General features: G+C 48.8%; 1 protein-coding gene across 1 annotated transcript in view; it reads right to left on the reverse strand.

The window, feature by feature from the left end:
• Window positions 1-21571, reverse strand: part of CDH11 (cadherin 11) — a 136941-nt gene that overhangs the window by 82892 nt on the left and 32478 nt on the right. The window contains exon 2 of the mRNA XM_045188344.2: window positions 355-479. The gene's annotated coding sequence lies outside the window, so the exon portion shown is untranslated. The remainder of the gene's footprint in view (window positions 1-354; window positions 480-21571) is intronic.

Genomic DNA, 21571 nt, shown 5'->3' on the forward strand with positions numbered 1-21571 from the left:
TCACTTTTTAAAGAATTCCTTTCAAAAGAGGTAAATATCAAGAGGGTAGTCCTCTTAATCAGTCTCTCCAACTAAAGAATTCTAATCCCTTTTACTTCCTTCTTCTCTGAATCTTCTATAGTAGGCTTTCTAATGGCACATAATAGGTGTTCGACAAGGAGAACCCAAAACAAGAGTAAATAATCACATTCCTCAAAGCCCAAGAAAGCAGGCCTGCTTCTCGCTCAGATTCTGTTTTGGATTTGGTGAAGGTTCGAACCAAGGCAGGTTTGAAGGATGGACTGGGTAGGTATCCACCCTACCTCCATGTACTTTGCGACATTCTAATCATTCGGTAACATCGGTTCATCTTACCTTCTTCACCCATTGGACACTTGCTGCCAATTCCTGTAACGCACTCCGCCCATCTGATTGGTCACTCAACAAATGGCAACAGGAATGATCATCACAGGGCCACTTTGCCGAAAATATAGTAATTTCTGCAAAAAAGTGAAAGGATCATTAGGAACCTAGATTTAACACTGATAAAGTGCTACACTACGAGACACAGGTGCATACGACAGAGTTTTCTCTTAGAGGACAGCAGCCCAAGTGCGGGGAGAGGGATGTAAACAAATCGTCCCAACTGTGTGCAAAGTGGGTAAAACTGGCCGTGAATTTGAAGGTCCCACAGGATGGGATGACTAGCCATATGTGCACTTGGTACTTGAATTACAACAATAAAAGCAGTCACACATCCAACTCCCTATAATATGCTATGCACTTCACATGCATTTGCTAGAGAACTAGCAACACGCCTGGAGAGGGGAGATAAAGTCTTGGAGCCAGTCTCTGACAGAACCCCCGTGTTATTGGAATCCAGATGAAGTACCTTCCTTCCTGCAGTGAGAAGGGCTCTTCTGCTACTGCCAATCCTTGTGGAATGACAGGCTCAAGGGCAAGGAATGATGACAGTGGTGGCAGCGGTGACAGGAGATGCGATGCCCAGGCTAGCAGACCAGAGCACTGGGCTGACAGAGCTGCAATTCTTTGTCAAGACCGCACCCCCGCGCCCTGCGCTAACCCTTACTCTGGAGCCCGTGTGGGGGCCGTGTGCTGCCTGGATTCGGGTCTGAGTCATCTTCGTGTCTCCCTGTGTGTCTAACACATTTCCTAGCCCAGAGCAGCTGCTCAATGTATATTTGTTAAATGAATGAAGAGAAGAATATGGAGTGTCGGAACAGCTGTTGTCTTTGAAAACTGAGGCACTGAACCATGGGAGGTGGCAGCTGTCGTAGTTTCCCTAACAGAAGCATTAAGGATTTCTTGAATGTCCTTCATCTCTGGAGCATCTACCTTCTAGGATCAGCTCCACCTGCATTACGGGCTTAAACAGCTTCTCGCTTTCACTTTATTTATCATAATATTTTTTCAAAATCCACTTTGCCTTGTCTCGTCTTGGTTGCACCTAACAGCGCCTCACATTACATACCTTCTCCAGAACGGTGACAACAAAAACAACACGGCAGCAGCACCAAGCAAAAGCCCTTCTTGATGAAGGGCTGAAGATGAATTGTGAAGTCCAAAATGTGTTTGTAACACCATGATGCTGTGACTGAAGCAAGAACACTACAACTGTTCTATCGCGTGCTATCCCCAGCGTGTCAAGGACCGAGTAGCACAGAGCGTATTTCCAGACGCACAGAGTCACAGAGAAGAAGCCGTGTGGGGCAGTTCACCCAGCACAGAACTAATGAGGAAGGGCCCTACTTCACAATCGTGTGACGTGCTGTAGCCAGTCTCTAAAAATGCTTCTGTCCCCCGTGATCCACACCCCCAGCTATTCGTGCCCTTGTAGTCCCCTTCCGGGGGAATCTGAGCTGTCCCAGGTAACCAGTGCGACGTGACAGAAGGGACACAATATGATTTCAGAGGCTGAGTCTTAAACTCTGTAGCCTGTCTGGTGCTCTCGGAAAACCTGCTCCGGGAGAAGTCAGCTGCCGTGTCAGAAGTCTGAATCCTCTCCCCCTCCGTGCTACGAGGAAGTTCAGCTAGCCACGTCGAGAAGCTGCACAGACAGACACCTAGTCACCTCTGGCCATTCCAGGGCATCCCAGCTGGGGTGCCAGGTGGGGAGTGAAGATGCCGTCTTGGACACCCGACCCCATCAAACCTCCACGTGACTGCAGCCATCTGACCACACAGCATGACAGACCCTCCCCAAATCCCCCCACAACGAGTTCACACAAGTCAACTGTAAGAGATAATAAATTATTCTTGGATAAGCATTTTCGGGTGGCACGTTACTCAGAAGTAAATAACTAAAACACTACAGAGTGAAGTGAAACATTTTGTGCTCTTTAGATACACACAGCCACTCTGTGTCAGGAACTCCTTCTCACCGCTGCGCTCCACGGGGTAGGACTCTTGCCCAAGGTGTACAGTCCGTGACAGCCAATCAGAGCTCCGCAGCGCAGACATCATAGTCTGTGTTTCCTCTGTTCTCCTTCTCCAGCCAGTTAGTAATATAGCCGTATCTGTAGGCAGTGTGTTTTAAAAAATTTGCTTCTCAAATCTATGAAACCTAACTGAACTCCCACTTTGCCTTGCATTCTTTCCCTCCCTGCAGACTGTTTCCTATAGAATTCCTTTCACCAAAAGCCTGCAAAGACAATTAAGAGCTTTGGAAGGAAGGCAAAACTAGGTGGGGGAGTTGTCTAGGAGCTCTGCAAACACTGGAGAGAGAGGAGCTGTGGATTCTGGGGAAAACAGTGGTGTACAACGCCACTGTGCTTCTTAGGAAAAAAAGCATAAGAAATCGAAGTTATTTTTGCGCTGTTAGCAGAATTGATGGGGGAAAGAGGTCATCGGGTGTCTGCAGTCCTTCTCTTTCTAAATAGGCGTTTCTGGTTGGAATGTTCGTCTTCCCTCTTCTCCCTGTATCTCATGACTTCCTAAGACCTGGAGTCGTGTGTGGCCTTCTGGGTGTGTGACTGTGGCAGGTTTCTTTCGCTGAGTTCTGATGCTATGAAAGGCTTGGCACACTCAGGGCTGGAAGCATATGTGAGCTGGATTTAGAAAGCGCCCCACCCCACGACTCCCTCCAGGCGTGGTTCAGGGCCCTCAGGCCACGCACTGTGTTGCACACTGCTGGCATAGGTATGACACAGGTGACGGGTTCAAAAGGAAAGAATCACCCCCGAGGGGAGCTGGGTAGCCCAAGGAGACAATGAGGGCTTTATTTCACAGGTGGAGAAACTGAGGCTATGTGCTAAATGCCCCAGTGTGGAGAAAGGAAGCATCGCAGCTGGACTGAATCACTACCTAGTCCCCGCCCCCTTTCCCGCCAGCTTTCAGAACCCACCACAAGACCCACCTGCCCGGGGAAATCACACCTTGTCCTCTGGTTTGCGTCCACAGATCATTTCTACTCTTCGGTCTGACAACACAACAGGGAATTTCAGGCATTTGGGTGTGGAGTTGACTAAAACGTATCATTAAATATGTTACTATTAAAAAAATAAATGAAACACCAAGTTTTTAAACTTCTGTTAGGCTAGCCGTGGCCCACACGTCTCTGTCGGCTGAAAAATAGCGGGTCGTCCTGCTGTGTGGCTGAGTTTGCCTTGCTTAGCAGGCAGCACATGGGCCGCAGACCCCGGCTGCCCTGCAGGCGGGCGCTGGTGCTTCTGTGGGGGTCCCATGTTGCCGATATTGTCAAAGGGATGAATAAGCCCAATTAATAATCAGCACTGCATGTTTTTCTTCCCAGTTATCAAAAGCCATATGGTGAAGCATATTTTGTAAGATAGGTTTATAGATTATAATGTGTTTTTTGTTTTTTAATGGGGGAAGCAGTAAGCTTTGAATGTGAAGGAACAGGACTTAAATTCCATGCTTTGCCTTGTCCAAGCAGTTTGGCGTTGGGCAAGCAAGGACCCTTGGTGCTTCAGTCTCCCCACTCGGAAAAGGGCATAATGATTGTTTTGTAGCATTACTGGGAGGAGTAGGGAGAATAAATCGCAACCCCTCACTCAGAGGAGGCCCTCCAGAATCAGGAGCTGCGATTGTAGAAAGACACAGACTGTGCTTTTTCTCATTTGCGATGCTTACCGCCTTAGTTCTACCTTTCACTGTATATTTGATGGATAAACATTTACATAGAGTTAATATTCACATATTTGCCTGTACTAATGTGTAACCATATAATTAATCTCAATGTGAAAGTATTCTCCACACCATTCTTTTTTCCGATGAGGAAACTGAGCCTCCAAGTTCACTAGCTCAGCTTAGATCTGTGACCCCGCTAGGAAGTTGCCCAGAGCTCACGCCTCCCTGCAAAACCTCCAAGGCCAGCTACTCACTGTGCGGGAGGATGCCTGATGCCTGACTGTAATTACAAGAAAACATCCATAAAGAGCTTCTGGGCTCCAAATGGATTTGACAGAGAAGCCCTTTAAATCAAACTCTTAACACGATATTCTTTATTTCTCTTTAGTAGTTTTTCTAAGTAAGCCATACCTTTAGAGGCACCTAATACAAAGTGACAACCTTCGCCAGTTTGCAAAGCACCGAAGGACGGAGGACGGCCGAGAGGGAGTCCATTGTCGCCATGGTAATTACGGCACAATACCTGACAGCCAATGGACAGTCGGGAGGCTCAGGCAGCAGCTGAATCCGGCATTGTCCGGGCCCGATAAAAAGATCAGAAGCCCTGAAAAGCCAGGGAGCGGGGTCTCACAGCCCTGTGGCCGGGCCCTGAAAGGCCCATTGTCCTGCCACCATAAATTCTGGGTTCCCCGGGCACTTGACAACTGAAGCCGGGACAACAGAATTCCTGTGTGCAACAACACACTCCTTGTCCAGTGCCAGTCTTATCGGCCACATTTACAAATGTCTCTCGTTGTCCCCAAATAATTCCCTATTAGAAGAGCTATTGGGAGCAGAACTAAATAAATATTCACAGCCTTTGTAATATCTTTGGGAAATGAATAAACAAACAGCGATGTAGCATGAGAGCAAGCCTCCCTCCACTCTACATTTTACCCCCATTCCTCACCCACACGATGTCCTTCCACGTCCTCCCATTAAACACATCGACGATCACAGTACTCGGAGGCTGTGGTTTTATTTGCCACCTACGACCTACCCCCACCCCAATCTACATGGCCTTGGTGCTTCTACGTGCAGTTTTTAAAAATGAGTCTTCCTCTCAGCACTGGGAGGGGCTTGTTCTATGCTGTTCCTACCTCCCAAAAGAAGGGAATTGAACCTCGGAGAAGTTAAATAACTTGCCCAAGATAACAAAGTTAATTGGCCGCAGAGTGGGAATTCCCATCTAGATTTCCCTTGCTCCAAAGGCTCTGCCTGTTCCCTTTGTCATGACGATTTCTCTACTAAATAATAAAAAAAAGGATAAAATGTCAGATTAAGGGGAAAAAGGCTAACCATTATAAAAGTCACAAAAATAGATTGAGTCTATTTATGTTCTTAACAGAACCTGACAACTCTTAGAATAGAAGGAAAACAGAAAGCCTTTCTCCAAGAGAGGATATTTTATTTTTATCCTGATATGCCAAAAATTTTACTTAATAAATTTTTTTTGGAAGGGGGGTTAGGTGGCAAGCAAACAAAAATAAATGTAACCAAGCTTCAGGGGAGTCTCAGGGATGTCCACTGTCACTTGCTCGGGTTCGAGAAAGAATCACTGGGGTAACCAGTGCAAGCAGGCACACACAACCACACTAGCCCGGCACCGCTGACCTCCTCTTCTGTGGTTTATTCTATTTTACCTGCTCTCTACAAACACATACCTCAACCTTTGGCCACAGTGCAGATGGGCAAACAGAAATGCCTTCCTAGTGGAAGCCAGCTACTAGAAGGATGGCTATCTTTACATTAAAAAAAAAGTGACAATATTAAAACTCTAAATGGTTCCATGTCAGGTCAGGAGATGTCCACACACCTTAGCATCACTCGTGCACCTCTCCCTGGTCTGCCCCAGCCTCCCCTCCTGCCCAGGTGGGCGAGGCCTGCTGTTCCCTGAGCCAGGCATGCAGGTTCCACACCTCGGTGCCTCCCTCTGCAGGTACTGCTCCCTCCCATTCACTGTTAGTCTCCCTGTGGGGGACCTTCCCTCACTCCCAGGTGTGGACTCGGAGGACTTCCGGATTCCCCTTAGGGTAGCACATCCCCCCGTGGGGACAGCTCTTTGTTAGTTTTGCTGTCAGCCCCTTCCAGTGCTGCATCCAAGGAAGCGCTGAGCTCCTGGAAGACAGAAATCACATTCCAGACTCATTTTTCACTCGTCTGGGTCAGTACACGGCTAACCCTCTCTAGGGCTTGGCTTATTAGAGAAACAGATGAATGATGGTAGTTAGACAGACAACCACCACAAATCTGTATTTTTTCAAATTTTAACACATTGGAAACCCACTGCCTTTTTATCTACCTGATATCAAAGGACAAATGGAAAATCTGTAATTTTGTCATTGTTTAACTTGTAACGTTTTTAAGGACTGTAAGGACATACTCACTTGGCCCAAATGTTTCAGCCTCAACAAAAGCAAGGGCGAGCAGTTTGGTTTGTTTCCTAAAGTTAGTGAAAATCAGTACAACAGGCTCTCGTTTTGCAAACCACTGGCTATTAACAAGGCTGGGTAACTTGTCGGTACTTCTTGATTGACATGTGTTTGCACAAGTGCTGAGTCTCAAAAAAGGTGAATGATATTTTCAAATACTTCAGATGCCGGGGGAGGCATTTAACCGTCTTCGGGGACTTATGGGCACGACATTTGTCATGTGCACACGAGGCTCACTCCTCCAGCTCCTCTCCACCTCCAGGAGCTAGGGGTTGATCCAAACAGGCAGGACCAACTGCTAACATTTCTGAGTTCGCCACGTGCCAGGTCCTGGGTTACGTACTTCCCTATGATGTATAACGTGATCTTCTAACAGCCCTCTGTGTCAGGTGGCGCGACTTTGTTTATCTCGTAATTAGGAAACTGAGGCACAGGCAGGGGCAGTAGAGTCGCCCTCACTGGCAGAGCCATGCACAGTGAAGCCAGGATGCGCGTACAGCAGCTTGAACCTGCGGCAGTTCCTCCGATAGCTACTCTCCGCTGCTTCCCGCAGACATAAACTGGGGCACTAATTTAGGGAAGTAGTCCAGTGATTTAAAAAAAAGATGAAGGATGGCATCACTTTACCAGGCTCTGAACCATCGAGAGAGAGAGAGAGAGAGAGAGAGAGAGAGAGAGAGAGAGAGAGAGAGAGAGAGAGAGAGAGAGGCAGCCCCAAAGGACATGAAGAACAGCAAAGACCTCTGACCACAACCCAGGACCTAAGACAGTATTGAACATTTCACCAAATCTGGCAATGTCCATACAACCAAGGCATCGACCTGTTTCCAAATCTCCATGTTCACCCAGTCAGAGAAGTATTTGCACACACACGTGGTGTTTGCGGTAAGCTACCAATAGGCACCGCCTGCTCATTTCTTCTCACAGCAAGAAGAGGAAGCTGCACTGTCCCCAGCAGCCCAGCTTATTTATGATATAATAGGAGACAGTTCTCTCTGGGAGCACTCTGCTCAGGAAGGAGCAAAGCCAGGTCTCTCAGCACTAAGTGGGACTGTCCACGGGCAATGTAAAATTAAGTTACGGGAAAAAAAAAGCTATTTTCTTATTTACCTCTTCTTAGACACTTATTCCTCACAGGCTACACTGAATTCAAATTGCCTGTAAAGCTCCGCCAGGGCAAGAGGCATGAATGTTTTCCTGCCTGTTGGGTACCAGGTGGACAAAGGCACAAACTAATGCACCCAAATAGCTTTTGTCCAAATGAGCTGGTACCAAGTGAGTCCTTTGGAAGGCCAGCAATGAGTGGTGACGTGCAGTTTTCTTCGGGCACAGGTGTGAGTTTGGCCACGGAGGGGCTGACGGGAGCCAGAGCCAGTGGGGGAGCCTGGCGGGGGGGGCACGCTACGTCCCCATCACACCTCATTACCTCCACTGGACTTGTTCAAGGTCGGCAGGGGAAGTGGGTCAGTAAAACCTTTTGGTTACGGTTTGCTGCTCTTTGTTGGTAGAATACTACTTTTCTCTCGTACACACAGATTTTGAAATTCTTGAAGATCTGGAGAGAAACCAAGTACCAAAAGCAAGATCGTAATTTTCGGTAGGAAGATTTATTGAGGCTGTTCCCCCCAGGCCTCACCTCCCAGGGACATGCAGGCACACACTCATTCAGGTGCATTTCTTTCTTTCCTTTCCATCTTAAAAAATATATATATATTCTCCAGTGGTTAAAAGTGAAGTCTGCTTTTACCAGTTCCACTGATATAAACTGAGACTGGAGAGAAAAACAACACTGTCAACAGCTGTATAGAGTTGGTTCGTCACCCTACTAGCCTGGGCTTGGACCATGGGAGTAGAGGTGACAGACAGATGGCCTTATCTGTGCTCCAATCAGAGGCTCTGTAAGGTCTTCCCCTGCAATGCCCACTTATCACATCTGCATCTTAGGGCTTCAGCCAAGAAGACCAGGTGGGATTTGAGACAGGCTTTCTTTATGCCTTCTTGGCTTTGCTATCTGTAGCTGTCCAATATTGTAAGAGTGTAAGACACACACACATACACAATTGCCCTGTTGCTCACTCACCTCTAGAACTATTTAAAGCACTTTCCTTGTCCAGCATTTGACCCTGGGCATGGGGGTGGATCGGGTGGTCAGTGAGGGTCTTTCCTGTTCTTATCCATAGAACTCTGTAATTGAAGTAATTGGGTCCCCAGCCAACAGCAGCCCACCTGCCCTCGGCAGAGTTCTGTGCACACTTGGGGAGACAGCGAGCTGGAGGACCCCTAGGAGCCTTTCCCTCTCCAGTGTCCAACAGGAATCTGTGATTCCATGGGCTAACGCTGGTGCCGTGACGAAGACGACCCGTAAGAGGCCATTGCCTGGCAGAGGTGTCTCGTTAGCTCTCAGGGTGAAGTGCAGACATGGCGAGGTCGCCCGGCCCCTGCCAAGATGGCCTGGTGACCTGGGGAAAGCCAGAGGATCCTGTTGAGGAGCCAAACTGAGTGTGCATGTCCCCGAGCAAGCAGGGAGAGAGCAGGGGGCACACTGTGGAAGGAGGCCCCCTTGGGGGAGTGCAGCCCCTGCGGGGTGCACGCCCATGGGGGCATCGCTACTCACCAGCTCTGTGAGGTAGGGCTCTCTGCCTATGTGACGGGCACCGTGGTACCTCACAGGGCTGGGAGGGGTGAGGGCTAATGAGATAATGTGTGCAAATTGCCTACGCTGTTGTTTCTGGCACAAATTTACTGTTCACCAATGACTAGTCGATGTCATCATCATCAACAATGTATCAGTTTTCGCCCTGACCACATGGCTGGGTTGATGGGAGCATTGTCCCGAACACCAAAAGGGTGAGGATTTGATCCCCGGTCAGGGCACATACAGGAGGCAACCTATAGATGTCTCTCTCTCTCCTTCCCCCTCATTTCCTTCCAATCTCTCTAAAATCAATAAACACGTCCTCGGGGGGGATTAAAAATAATATTATAAAAAATACCAGTTTTCTGTTATAAGGATTCAATGTAAAGCAGTCCATGCAATGCCTGATACAATAGGAAATCAAACATTACTATTACTGTTTTTATTATCGGCCTTAAGTGACAGCGAATCAGGAAGGGCCTTGTCAATTCTCTTTCGATCCCGATTTCCGCAAAGACAAAGTCTCTGTCCGCAGGGATTCCTGAACGAATCTCTCTCTGAACAGAGGAGACAGTCTCAGGCTCAAAGTAAATTCAACTGTACTGTTTCCTTTTAATTGTACCTATTTCGGGGTTAGACAAGAAGTACTACTTTCCTATCAATGATACAGTTTTCTTCAGAATATTTAAGAAAAGCAGAACGAGTCAACAGAAAAATAGTACGTAAATAACAGTACAGGTGGTGCCCAGGTCTGGTGAAGCCAAACTCGAAGGACTGAAGGGTGGGAGCACAGACCCATCCAATGGAGAACAGAGGGCCCAAGAGGAAGTGGGTGAGGAGTGGAGCCCATGGAGCCCCTGGCTCTAGTATCTCACAGTCTCTCTGAGACGCCCACATTAGTATCACGTGTCGGGGCTGGTGAGTGAGGGGACCGTGAGGAAGGGCCTCTGTTCTCTTCCAAGGGCAGAGCCAGAACTACAGGGGGAGCCCACTGTCAGTCAGTCCCCATGTGGTGATGCAGGCGGGAGCTCAGTTTTCATGGAGAAGGAACTAGGTTGGAAACTCACTGGGCACAGAATCCACCTGGTGCTTCTCCCAGCAAGCCATGTCGTGCACTGTGCCCGTGCATGTTACGTGTACTGTACGCGTACCCTGTTTTATTCCAAAGGCCGCCTGCAAAGATGCATACTGTACGGACACAGATCATCCTGCTTTACATAATAAAAGTGAGAAGGGAGAAATGCCTTAGGCCACAAGCAGCTTCCTCAGGGTGAACAGGACAGAAGGAGAACGCCTTGGGGGCACAGGGAGGACTCTCAGAGTCTCTCTAGCAGGTGACTAGTGGGCTGGGGACGGTGCAGGCAGCTAGGCAGTGTCTCTCCCAGGAGGATGTGAGGGCCAGAGCCCGTCCTCCACACGGTGCTATGTGCTCAGTCTGGACCACTGGGCTGCTCCTGCTACTCCTGGTGTCAAAGCTGCAACAGTCTCCTTGGGTTGGCCTCTTCTGTTTTTAACAATAACCGAGCCCCCGCTGTTCTAGGTCCTGTGCTTAAATGGATCATCACGTCCATTTGAAAGTGGAGAACTCCAAGACAGAGGATTGGTAGGGACTCAAATCCAGGCAGTTGACTCCAAAGCTTCGGACCCTAACCAGCCCTGCTCCTTGGGGGGGGTGAGGGGGGGCTTTGTTAGGGAGCTCAGCTGACTTTCCGCTTCACTTGGGGCAGCTCCTTCAGAAACCAACCATTTTTGCTCGACTCCCCATATTGTCTCTCTCTTCCCTACCTTTGCTCTTATGTTTGCCTTTGCACAGAATTCATGTTCCTATTTTCTCCTTTATACAATCTCCTTGTCCTTTAAGGCCCTGGCCAAATTGGTACCTCCTGATGACCCGCCTTCCTTTCCCAACTTCTCTCTTTCACACACACACCCCTCACCATGGTCATCTCTCTCATCCACGTGTCCTGTCAACCACTGTTCCTGGAGTGTCTACCATGTGCTGGACACTGGTCAGACACCAGAGTATCCAACAGACAGGGCCGCTGTTCATGCCGAGCTTTCCTCCCGGGGTAGAGGGTAGCATTACACAGTGAACAGAAACGTGAACAGCACACAGTAGCATCTTTTCTTAGGATGTCCTTAAAGCAGCACACACATGCTCAGCACAGAGCTGATGCCCAATCAGTACTTGCTGGGAGGAGAGACTCTACCTACTGCTTACGAACGCTTTGTCGGTCACTTCGGCCTCAAGTCCTGGGACACTGTGAGGCTTTAGGGAATCATTTTCCCAACTGTTTGCCCACCACCCCTAATCCCCGCAAGCTTCTGAAGGGCAGGAGCTCCGTCCTCTGTATCACATATAGCTCCTACAGCGCCTACCGCCCAGTATCTGCATTTGCTGCAAATTGTAAACACAGGGACCCAGACTTGACGGTGGAGGGACATCACACATCACAGGATGTAAGTGCCGAACGGAAATGGAAACTCACTGGTGATCTAATCCAGTGATTTTACTAACGGTGCTGGGCAGAGGCGGGGTATTCCAGACACCCCAGTGGCTGCGATCAGGGGCTGTGGTGGGTGAAGGCCAGCGTGGGGAGGTGGTTCTGGGATCCCCACCTTTCCTACTTTCTTGTATTTCACCCACGTGAACTCAGTTTTATTTGATTTATACATATGAGGGTTTAGGGTAAGATTTTATTTATAAAAATCTGCATAAAATTCATGGCATCAAGAGGAAAGAAATAATGAATCCAGGAGTTAAGTGATTCCTTTGAGTTTTTGTGGAACCTCATCCTGAACAGCTGTGCATGCGTAAGGTGTGGACAGATGTACACAACCACAGACAGATGACTAGACAGCACAGAGCACATGCACGAAGGGAACACATTCCATATTAGGAGGCGGAGATACCAGAGCGTGGGAAGGAGGGGCATTAAAACACAAATGGGGTACGCCTTCAAGGGGGGCAGAGGTCTGCCTAGCCCTTCCGATGCAGAAGTTTGCCTTCTCTACAGCTCTGACCATTCATTCATCCTTCCTCTCACTTGTTCAGTAATTATGTATTGAGCATTTCTATGTGCCAGTCTCTTTGCAGTAAACACAGAGAATTGGGGGCCATGTTAAAGTAAGACAGAAGGAGAAAGAGAGGGAGGGAGGGGGAGAAAAGGATTGTAGGAAGCCAGGGTATGGTAATTTCAAGGCAAAGCTGTCAGTTGAGTGGGGGTCTTGAAATTTTTTGCCTTCCCTATCTTCCCGAGCACGTAGAGGACCATGGTTTATCCAAAGCAAATGCAGCATCACAGAAGAAGCAGGTGGGTGAGGAGAATGAAGACAGCTCCCAAAATAAGACATGACTGAAGAAAACGAAGGGAGAGATGATAGCATCGTTGGGTCTATGAGACTGCCTATTTTTAGCATCCTAAAGAAGAGTCTCTTTCGTGACCTTGCCAAATCACAATGCAAGCAGAGTGCATGAGGCTCGCTCAGCCTCCTCTCCCTAGTCAGCTCCTCCCAAGACTGTTTCTGCGGTCACATCCCCTAAAACCCTGTAACCTCAAGAAAGGACTAATGCAACAGGGTTCACTTCAGCAGTTTTCTGCCTTTCTAGTAGTTTTTCCTGACGTTCAAGGACCAGGTTAGCTTCCTGAAGCAGTTAGTCTTGAACTTTTATTACCCTTGTTTCGTCTGCCCGTGAAATGCCACCCCTTTTCAGAATTGAGAAAAACGTGCCTAGTGTTTAGACAAGGGGCTTGCTTTGAATGTCATCTTAATGTTTCAAATTTTTTAAAACTAAAGAAAGCTCCGCCCTCCCCCCCCCCGCCCAAATTCTGATGTTGACTAGGCCTAGGTTTTTCTAGGCCTGTTTCAAGCATTGGTTTTTCGATAGGGAAATAGAGCATTTAAGCTCCAGCGAGGTGACTCACGTGGAATAACTGACGTGACGTCCAGAACCCTCTAGGTCTCGCAACTCTTTCATAATCCCATTCTATCCACCCAGATTCCCAGTAAGAATTATATCCTTTTATTCACCGAGAGTCAGAATTACCTAGCTGTAGTAGGAGAGCATTTAAATGAGACCCAGAGCGCAGCCTGCCTGGCACAGCAGGCCTTTCCCTAAGTTGCAGTTATGTGAACTGTGAAGCAGTGTGGAAACTATTGGGATATTTCAAAGTGGTTCGCTGTGAAATGAAATGTAAAGAGTTTACATTGGATGTAACTCCAATTACGATAATGTAAAAATATTCCTAAATTGAGTCACGTAAGGGAGTAGAAAAATAAGGACAATTTATGAGTCACCGTGAATGAACTGCAGGTGAATTCTTCCCTCTCTTTTTCCTCATTTCTCATATAATTAAAAAAATACTATCTGTCCTAGACCCATATTCATAATTGCATGAAGTATCATCCTGCCCCGGAAGTGTCTCTGCAGCACGGTGGACATGTGGGCCAGCCACGCACGCAGAGCGAACCAGTGGTCTGACAAGCAAGGGCCTCCCTTCACTTTCCCATGCGGCCACAAAACACCCTACTCTCCCTCGAGATGCCAAAAGAACCACCCAACTCACTCCAAAGTAGAAACAGGAAGATAGTTTATGATTCTAAATGACTGAGTCATCGAAGTGCCAAATTAAATAATGATGCCGTCAATTTGGTGTCAAATACCCTCTGGTGTGGACAAATCCAGGAGGGGAGGGAGGTCAGCAACCACTGAACACGTGGCAGGAGATCATCCCGGGAGGCCCCTTCATTGCCTCCAGCTCCTTCTTCCAGCACAGACCTGCCGCCCACCTACAGGGAACCTGAGGCTGTGCTGGAGCCTAGAAAGCCAGCGATGCACTAAATTAGACCCCTGCCCTTAATGAGCTTGCCCATCACAGTCCACCTCTGGCTGCTCTAACCTGGATAGAGTTACTGTGAAGATCTTTGAGCTTTGCTACCTCACCCAGAATACATCAGCCAGTAACAAATGAATGTGCTATGACCAGCACAGCTGGTCTGCTCGTCAGGGGATCTGAGTTCAAGCCCAGAGGGACTCTGTGTGATCACTGGCAAATCCCTCTGCAGCTGAGAGCATCAGTTTCCTCATCGAATAGTCAGGAGGAGAGTCAGCTGAATGGTTAGAAAGCTGGAAGCTCCATTATTCTACGGGGCAACGGGCTCACTGGTACTCGGTACTCACTGGTACAGACTCTTCAAACTAACCTACAAACAGAGACTTCAAACAATCCTGTGTCATAGGGGTGTCAAACTCATTTTCGCCGGGGGCCACATCAGCCCCGTGGTTGCCTTCCAAGAGCCAAATGTAATTTTAGGACTGTATAAATGTAACTACTCTGTAACAGTTAAGCCAGAGCTTGGCACTGGCGCCAGGTAGAAACAAGGTGGAGGGCCAGATTCGGCCCATGGGCCTTGTGTCTGCCATCTGTGCTGTGTTGTATATTTGAAAGTTGCTAAGAGAATCGATCTAACAAGTTCTCATCCACCGCCCTGACAGTGTGGCTTAGTTGGATGGGTGTTGTCCCTCAAAGGGACAGGTCGCAGGTTCTATCCCAGGTCAGGGCACATACCTTGGTTGCAAGTTTGGTTCCCGGTCAGGGTTTGTATAGGAGGCAACTGATGGATGCTTCTCTCTCACATCAATGTTTCTGTCTCTCTTTCCCCTCCTCTCTAAAAAAAAATTATCCTCACAAGAAAAAATGGTCTAATATGTGAGGTGATGGATGTTAACTAATCATGGATATCATTCTGCAATATATACATACGTCAAATCATGGTGTTGTACATGCTGGACTGATACAATCTTGTATCTCAGTAACACTGGGAAGAAGCCAGAAACCACAGATCACAATGAGAGCACAGGGCAGTCTCTTGTCCCCCAAAGCAAAAACCTGTGTAGCAGGAGGGAGAGGAAAGGATGCAGGGAGCTGGGGACTATGATCTCCATGCAAGAGTCTCACAGTCTGGAGTTCAATTCCAGCCTCTGCTTTGTGGTTACATGTGTGCCTTGGAGTGGGTGACCCAATTCAGCCAGTGTCAGCTTCCTGGTGTGAAAGTGGTGTCTCTGTTGCCTGACTCACACGGCTGCTCAGCAGATGAAAGGATGCAATAGGGCACCCGCACGAACACACGTGGGGTGCCCGCTACCGCTTCCCAAAATTTAAATGATGAGTTAACGAGAGTATAATGCTTTGGAAACTCCTGCTCAGACATTATCTCGCTCACTTTTCTATTCCCAACACCTGGCCCGGGTCAGTCACATAGGAGATATTCAGTAAATAAATAAATGTTAACTCTGATTAACTCCTACTGATTAGAAGCTCTGATTGGCAATTATGTACATATGATTAATTAAACATGAGAACACAGATTAGTTATTACTCTATAAATATAGTTTGTTTGGGGGAGACTATCTTTCAAAATGCAAGGTAAAACAGGGCTGGAAAGGTCACCAGCCTCACACGTGGCTTCCGACATCAGCAGAGACGAAAGCCAAGTGCGTGGGGTGTGGCCCAGCAGTGCTGCAGCAGGGACCGCTGGAAGCATGTCTATCCCAGTAACTGTCCCCACTGAGCTCTTCATTCACTGAACCAACAGTCCAAAGGTCCTCTGAGTGACTCTGCAGTGCCCTTTGGCAGAAGAGAGGCAAACGGAGTCGACACCAAGAGCAGAGCACGTGAGAACCCGTGCTCCAGGGGAAGGGCTCCAAGCGGAAAACGAAAGGAGATCAATGCAGGGAACCCAGCAAAGCCCATCGACTACTAGATGCTAAAGCCACAGGACCGGTGCCCAAAAGCAAAGTCCCAAAACACAGCAACGGAAAATGGCAGCCGCATCCTACACACACACACAAATACACCCAGAGATATACACACGCACACAGGCACACATGCAGACACATGCATACAGACACGGGTACACACACATGCCTACATGCATCCACACGCACATGCACGCACTCCGAGGAGCTGGAAGTGACCCCACAACAACAGAGCCCACTTTGAACCACAGGGAACAGGCTGTTAGGATCCGTTCGTTAGATGAGCGGGGGTGGGGGGTAGCGCGGCAGCTCTGTGAAACTAGGTCAGGCACCAATTGGTAGTCAAGTCCACAGACCCAGGAAGATTTAATGAGGAGGAGACCGGCAGAGACAGAAGGTGGAAAGGGTGCCCAAGCGTGTGTCCCCAGACACCACAATCTGGCGGTGGGGCCCAGCCCCTGCCATCTCTCTCAAACACACACTCAGACACTCTCACTCCACATGGGAGCCACAGTTAGGGCCAGCGGCAGCAACCATGCCGGAATTAGAAACAAACCCTGAGTCAGATGGAGATTGCAACCCGCATATAAAGTTCAGAGCCAGCCAACAAGCACAGAAGTACGGCGCGGACCACGGCTACAGCACCAGGCGGGGCGTAAGTAAAACAGCACACCTGACCTAAAGCTTGTGTCCACGAAAGCCAGTCCCCTTTGCCAGGATCTCTGCACCACCATTCCCGTCTCTTGTCCAGGCTGGGCAGTGTCACTGCCACCTGCACGCAGACTGACAGATGGAGAGGCCAAGCTTGTTAAATCCCGTGCCTACTCACTCCACCGTCACGAAGGTCACCACGCAGCAGTTGGCCGCCTGGAGTCTTCCCCGAGAGGCAGGACACAGCCTTGGCAATGCCATCTCCGAGAGCCACCATCCTACTCTGATCTTAGGGCACCTCCTGTGGGCACACTGATGGCTACAGGACCAGGAAGGGATTCGGCCCAGCTCTGTTCTGGACAGCTCAGAGCGGTGGCCCCGCACCCTGGCACTGAGGGCAGCCCTGTGAATGAGCTGCTGTGCCAAGACACACACCCACTGCTAATGAGTCCCACACAGACACAGGCCAAAGGGGCGAGTGGGGGGGCTGCTGCCAAGCATGCAGAAGAGGGGTCGAGACACAGCAGAGCCCCGTCAGCCTAACTGGGCCCACAGGTGCTCCCAGCACCCCGGGGAGGGCCCTGAAATATGTGTTTCCCCTAGAACCAAAAGCATCTTCTCCCTCTCCCTCTGGCCCAATTAACAAGAAAATGCAGCCAAAATTCAATGTACATTTCTAAGACGTAACTACCATCATCTATTACTCTCATTGTTTTCAAGAGCATTTTAACATAGAAAGTGTAAAAAGGGACAGATTTTCAGAATAAAAAGCTTGGCAACCTAATGCTTACACATTAAAGGGGGAGAAAAAGCATGCATAAATTTGCTTTGGAACGTTGGATCCCATGTAAATTCATTCGATACTATATTAACTGTAGATTTGTGAAGTCAGAAAGAGCGTGGAGTCTGGGGCAAGTTGCCGGGTCTGAACGCTACCTCCTCTAGTTACTAGTGGGATCGCCTTCCTCATACAAGTTACCTAACTTCTGTGCGCTTCTACCTCCTCATCTCTAAGAGGAAGATTAAAATGGCACCTCCCTCCCCAGGTTCTTGTAAAAATTAAATGAGTTAGTTCATGTGATGCACTCGGCCCAGAGCAAGCCCTTGATAAATGTGAGGTACCCTGATCCTCATCCTCAGCACTGGTCTGACCTGTGTTCAGCAGTCGAACTGAACTTGGAGCTGAAAGGTTCAGGTTGTAACGCTAGATCCTTGATATGTAATAACGGTGTTTGAAAATCCAATGTTATAGAGGCATGCAGAGCAAACTGGAACTGACTCAACGCAATTTCACTTGCAGAAAATTTAGAACATTTGGAGAAAATAAGAAACAAAACCTCTCAGGCCTTCCCTAGCAATTTCCCGTCCTTTCCAAAGGATCCAGAAAAGAGAAGATGGCTGATGCGCAAACCTTTGAATGATAAAAAGGGGTTTTTAATACATTTGTATTGCATTAAGTATCGCTTATGTTGCTCTGATCAGTGGGGCTTGGTTGGTTGGGCAGGAGTTGGGAAAGTGAAAGGTCACAGGTTCAAGTCCTAGTCAGGCACTTGGCTAGGTTGCAAGTTTGGTCCCTGGTGGGGATGTGTGCAAGAGGCAACCCATTGATGTTTCTCTCACGTCGATGTATCTCTCCTTTTTCTCCCTCCCTTGCCCTCTCTCTAAAAATAAATAAATAAAATCTTTAAAAATATTGCTTACGTTGACAACTGCATTTTTTGGCACTCTTAAATTTTGGACACAGAGTAAGTGACTCACATACCCCATCCCACCCCTGGCCCTGGCTGGGAGGGAAGTCCTCCTCTTTCCCAGCATTCCTAGGTGTGCAAGTTACCTGGGGACCTCATTAAAATGCAGGTTCTAGTCCCGCAGTTCCAGAGCTGGGGGCTGAGGCCCAGCATATCAAGTGAGTGCCCAGGAGGGAACACTGGGGAGAGGAAGTAAACACCTGAATTTCATTTTGGTGTGTCTCTTTGATGTCACGGTTGTTTTCAGACAACTGGAGACTCTTTCATTATTCATGGGAACCGCTGTTGTTAAACCTGACGCTAAGTCCTTGGACCCAGAGGCAGGGAACATTTGTTGTTCTGTTTTGTTCTAAATCAAACGAATAGGAAAAAAGCAAATACCCATCGACTCCTGGTGACTGCCCTTTGGGGAGGTCATTTAACTTTCTATTCCCCTCTTTCCTTTGCCTGGTGTGGAAGCAGGGGCAGGCAAGTCACAGAGGACAGGGCTGCATGGTCAGTGGTAAGCTGCCCCAAAACACTCAGGCTCCCAAGGGAGCAAATGGCTGAGGAAGGTAATAAAACAGGGCCAGGTCAATATACTTGAATTAACTCTTTCACGGCCCTTCAGTAAAAATCCAGGGAGGAGCAAGAGTGCAGAGCTTTGGACACAGGGACCCAGGGTTCAGATGAAGGTCCCGTCATTTACCCGCTGTGTGGCCACAGGCAAGCGACTTCACCTCTCTGCCTTAGTTCTCGGTCAGGGACGTGACCCCAGTGGTGTCTGCTGTATAGGATGGTTTGAGGTAACTCATCTATACTTATCTAAGATACATGAGAAATGGCACTAATTTTCCACAGTCTAAAAAAAGCGCCCGAGACGTGGCAGACTAAGAACAAGTTCCCATGGATGCACCTGTGTTTGGGACTTTGCCTTCTCGTTCCAAGTCTGAGCCTTTCTCAGAGTGTGTGTGTACCTGTTCAAAACAGCATTTTTCTTATAACGCCTTCCCAGTTATTGTGCAGAACAGTACAAAATTAATTAGGGAAATATTAAATCATCTTCCATTCTTGGGTAGAAGGAATAATTAATATTTTTATTAGATTGCGTGTACCTGGGGATACCCTTGTGAAGGGAAGAAGGCTTCCCTAAACACACACACACACCCAGTTTCCTGTTCTCCTCCTCCTCGAACCCCCGCCCCCAGTCCAGCACCACTCGCTGTGACCCGCACGCACAGGGTGGGCCCTGGCAGATAGGAGCAGACTTACTCCACCAAACGAAAAGCTGGTTCGGCCGGTATTCTGCTCATCTCGCCACCATTTGGGGGTGTGCACTGCCAGGCTGGTCTGCCAGCCAGACTCGACTACAGGGACAAGGAAAAGGGGGTGGAGAGACCTGGCCAGGAGCCACACCGCTGATTCGCGCCATAGTGTGGGACAGGATCGCAGACCAGCATGCTTGTCCCTGAGAAAGACTCGGCAGAGGATTCCAGTGCACCATGTACAATGGCGGCCCCTCAGGCACTGTCCAGAAGCCCTTTCCCCTCTCTCTGTGTGGGGATACAGGGGCTCCATCAAATCCTACCATCTGGGCCCCTGCCCACGTACACCAGCCCCTCTGCTCTCGTTCAAGCATTCTGGCAATTTTTCCTCTTCGGGACACAGTTGCTCCAGGCTGCGGGCCACTGCAAAGAACCCTTCTTCCTTTAGAGATTTCTCTGTCTAAATAGGGTTTGTGGCGATCCCTCGGCAAGGACCTTCGAGTCCCTGGTTTTCACAGTATAGCCAAAACTATTCCAGGAGAGTCCACCTCTCACAAGCAACACATCCTTGAAGACTTGTGTGTTTTGATGAAAGGGGCACGGCCCGATGCTCCCGGAACTCTGTCCCTAGACAAGGCGCAGCTGCAAAGCCAGCGTGGACAACCTGGCATCACACGGACCGGCTCTACGCCAAACAGCTGTGGGACCTTGAAGCAGTTGTTTGAGATCTCTGAACAAGCTGCCTCTTCTGTAAAATGGAAGCAACGAGGTCTTCCTCTTGGAGCTGTCACGAAGCCTAAATCTTGCTGTGAGATAGTACACGTATATGTACGTTTGGCACATAAACACAAACATTCCTTTCCCCGAAGTCCAAAACTGGCACCCAAGAAGGTGCATGGTAGTAAGAAGTTCCATGGATGTACCTGTGCTTGTAATCTTCCCCTGGTGTAATCGGGTACCTGGAATAAACCCACACCTGGTGTGTGGGTGGGGCATAACACACAGCCACGGGTATCTTTGGCGAGGCAGGTATGATAAGGAAGAAGTGGCACTGAATGACGGCCTAGTGCTCTCTCTTGGGGGTGGGGGGTGGGCGCAGGCCCCAGGCAGAATGGGCTGAGCAAGCCCGTGCCACCGGGAGTTGGCCAGCAAGCTGCCTTCCCCCTCGAGCGGCAGTAATTGTGTTCCAGCTAGAAGAGCACAAATCCTTCCTCGCCACTCCAGCACTTGTTAGGCTCAAATTTTGTTTGTACCAATTCTAGACAATTTTCTTTGATTTATCTCCTGCAAACCCCTCTTCCAACTCCTGCATCCCAGCTTGAAAGGCAGGGCTGTCTGGGCCTGTTCTTTTCTCTTTCGCAGACGGAAGAGAACACCCTCCGTGTCGGAGGTTCACTGAGCTGCCTCTCCACCTGGAAAAGCCATCAATAACCTCCATGAGTGGCTGGCAGCCTGAGCAATCCGAGGAAGTGGGGGGGACAAGAATAGCTCCTGCTGATCCAGCCCATCCTGGGAGACTGAGCTATTTCTAATCCTAAAAACACTAGGGAAAAAAAAATTCTGGTCAACCCCCTTGTTCAAGAGGCAACTAAGACTCGAGAGAACCTCAGCAACTCCCCGAAAGTCACCCAGGGAGTGTCAGGGGCAGAGATGGAACCCAGGCCTGCTTGACCGCACATTCAGTAAGCTGTCCACGGCACACGTCGTTCCCAAAAAGCCCGGGGGCTCGCATTCCTTAGCAAACATCCATGCAAAGCGCACAGAGACGTAAAAACGCCACCAGGTGGAACTTCTTCCGACTCTCCCATTCTCACACATGAACACCTGAAAATCACCTAATCTCTAAATGTCCGTTTTCTTCTCTGAAGGGAAAAAAAGTGGGTGAAAGCATCTTCACTGATGATTAACAGGGACAAGACCAGATGATGGAGCAAAGAGCCTGGCCCAATGGGAAAGCTCATCATCACACGTGT

The sequence above is a fragment of the Desmodus rotundus genome, chromosome 12 (assembly GCF_022682495.2).
Source record: "Desmodus rotundus isolate HL8 chromosome 12, HLdesRot8A.1, whole genome shotgun sequence".
In the NCBI taxonomy this organism is placed as follows: Eukaryota; Metazoa; Chordata; class Mammalia; order Chiroptera; family Phyllostomidae; genus Desmodus; species Desmodus rotundus.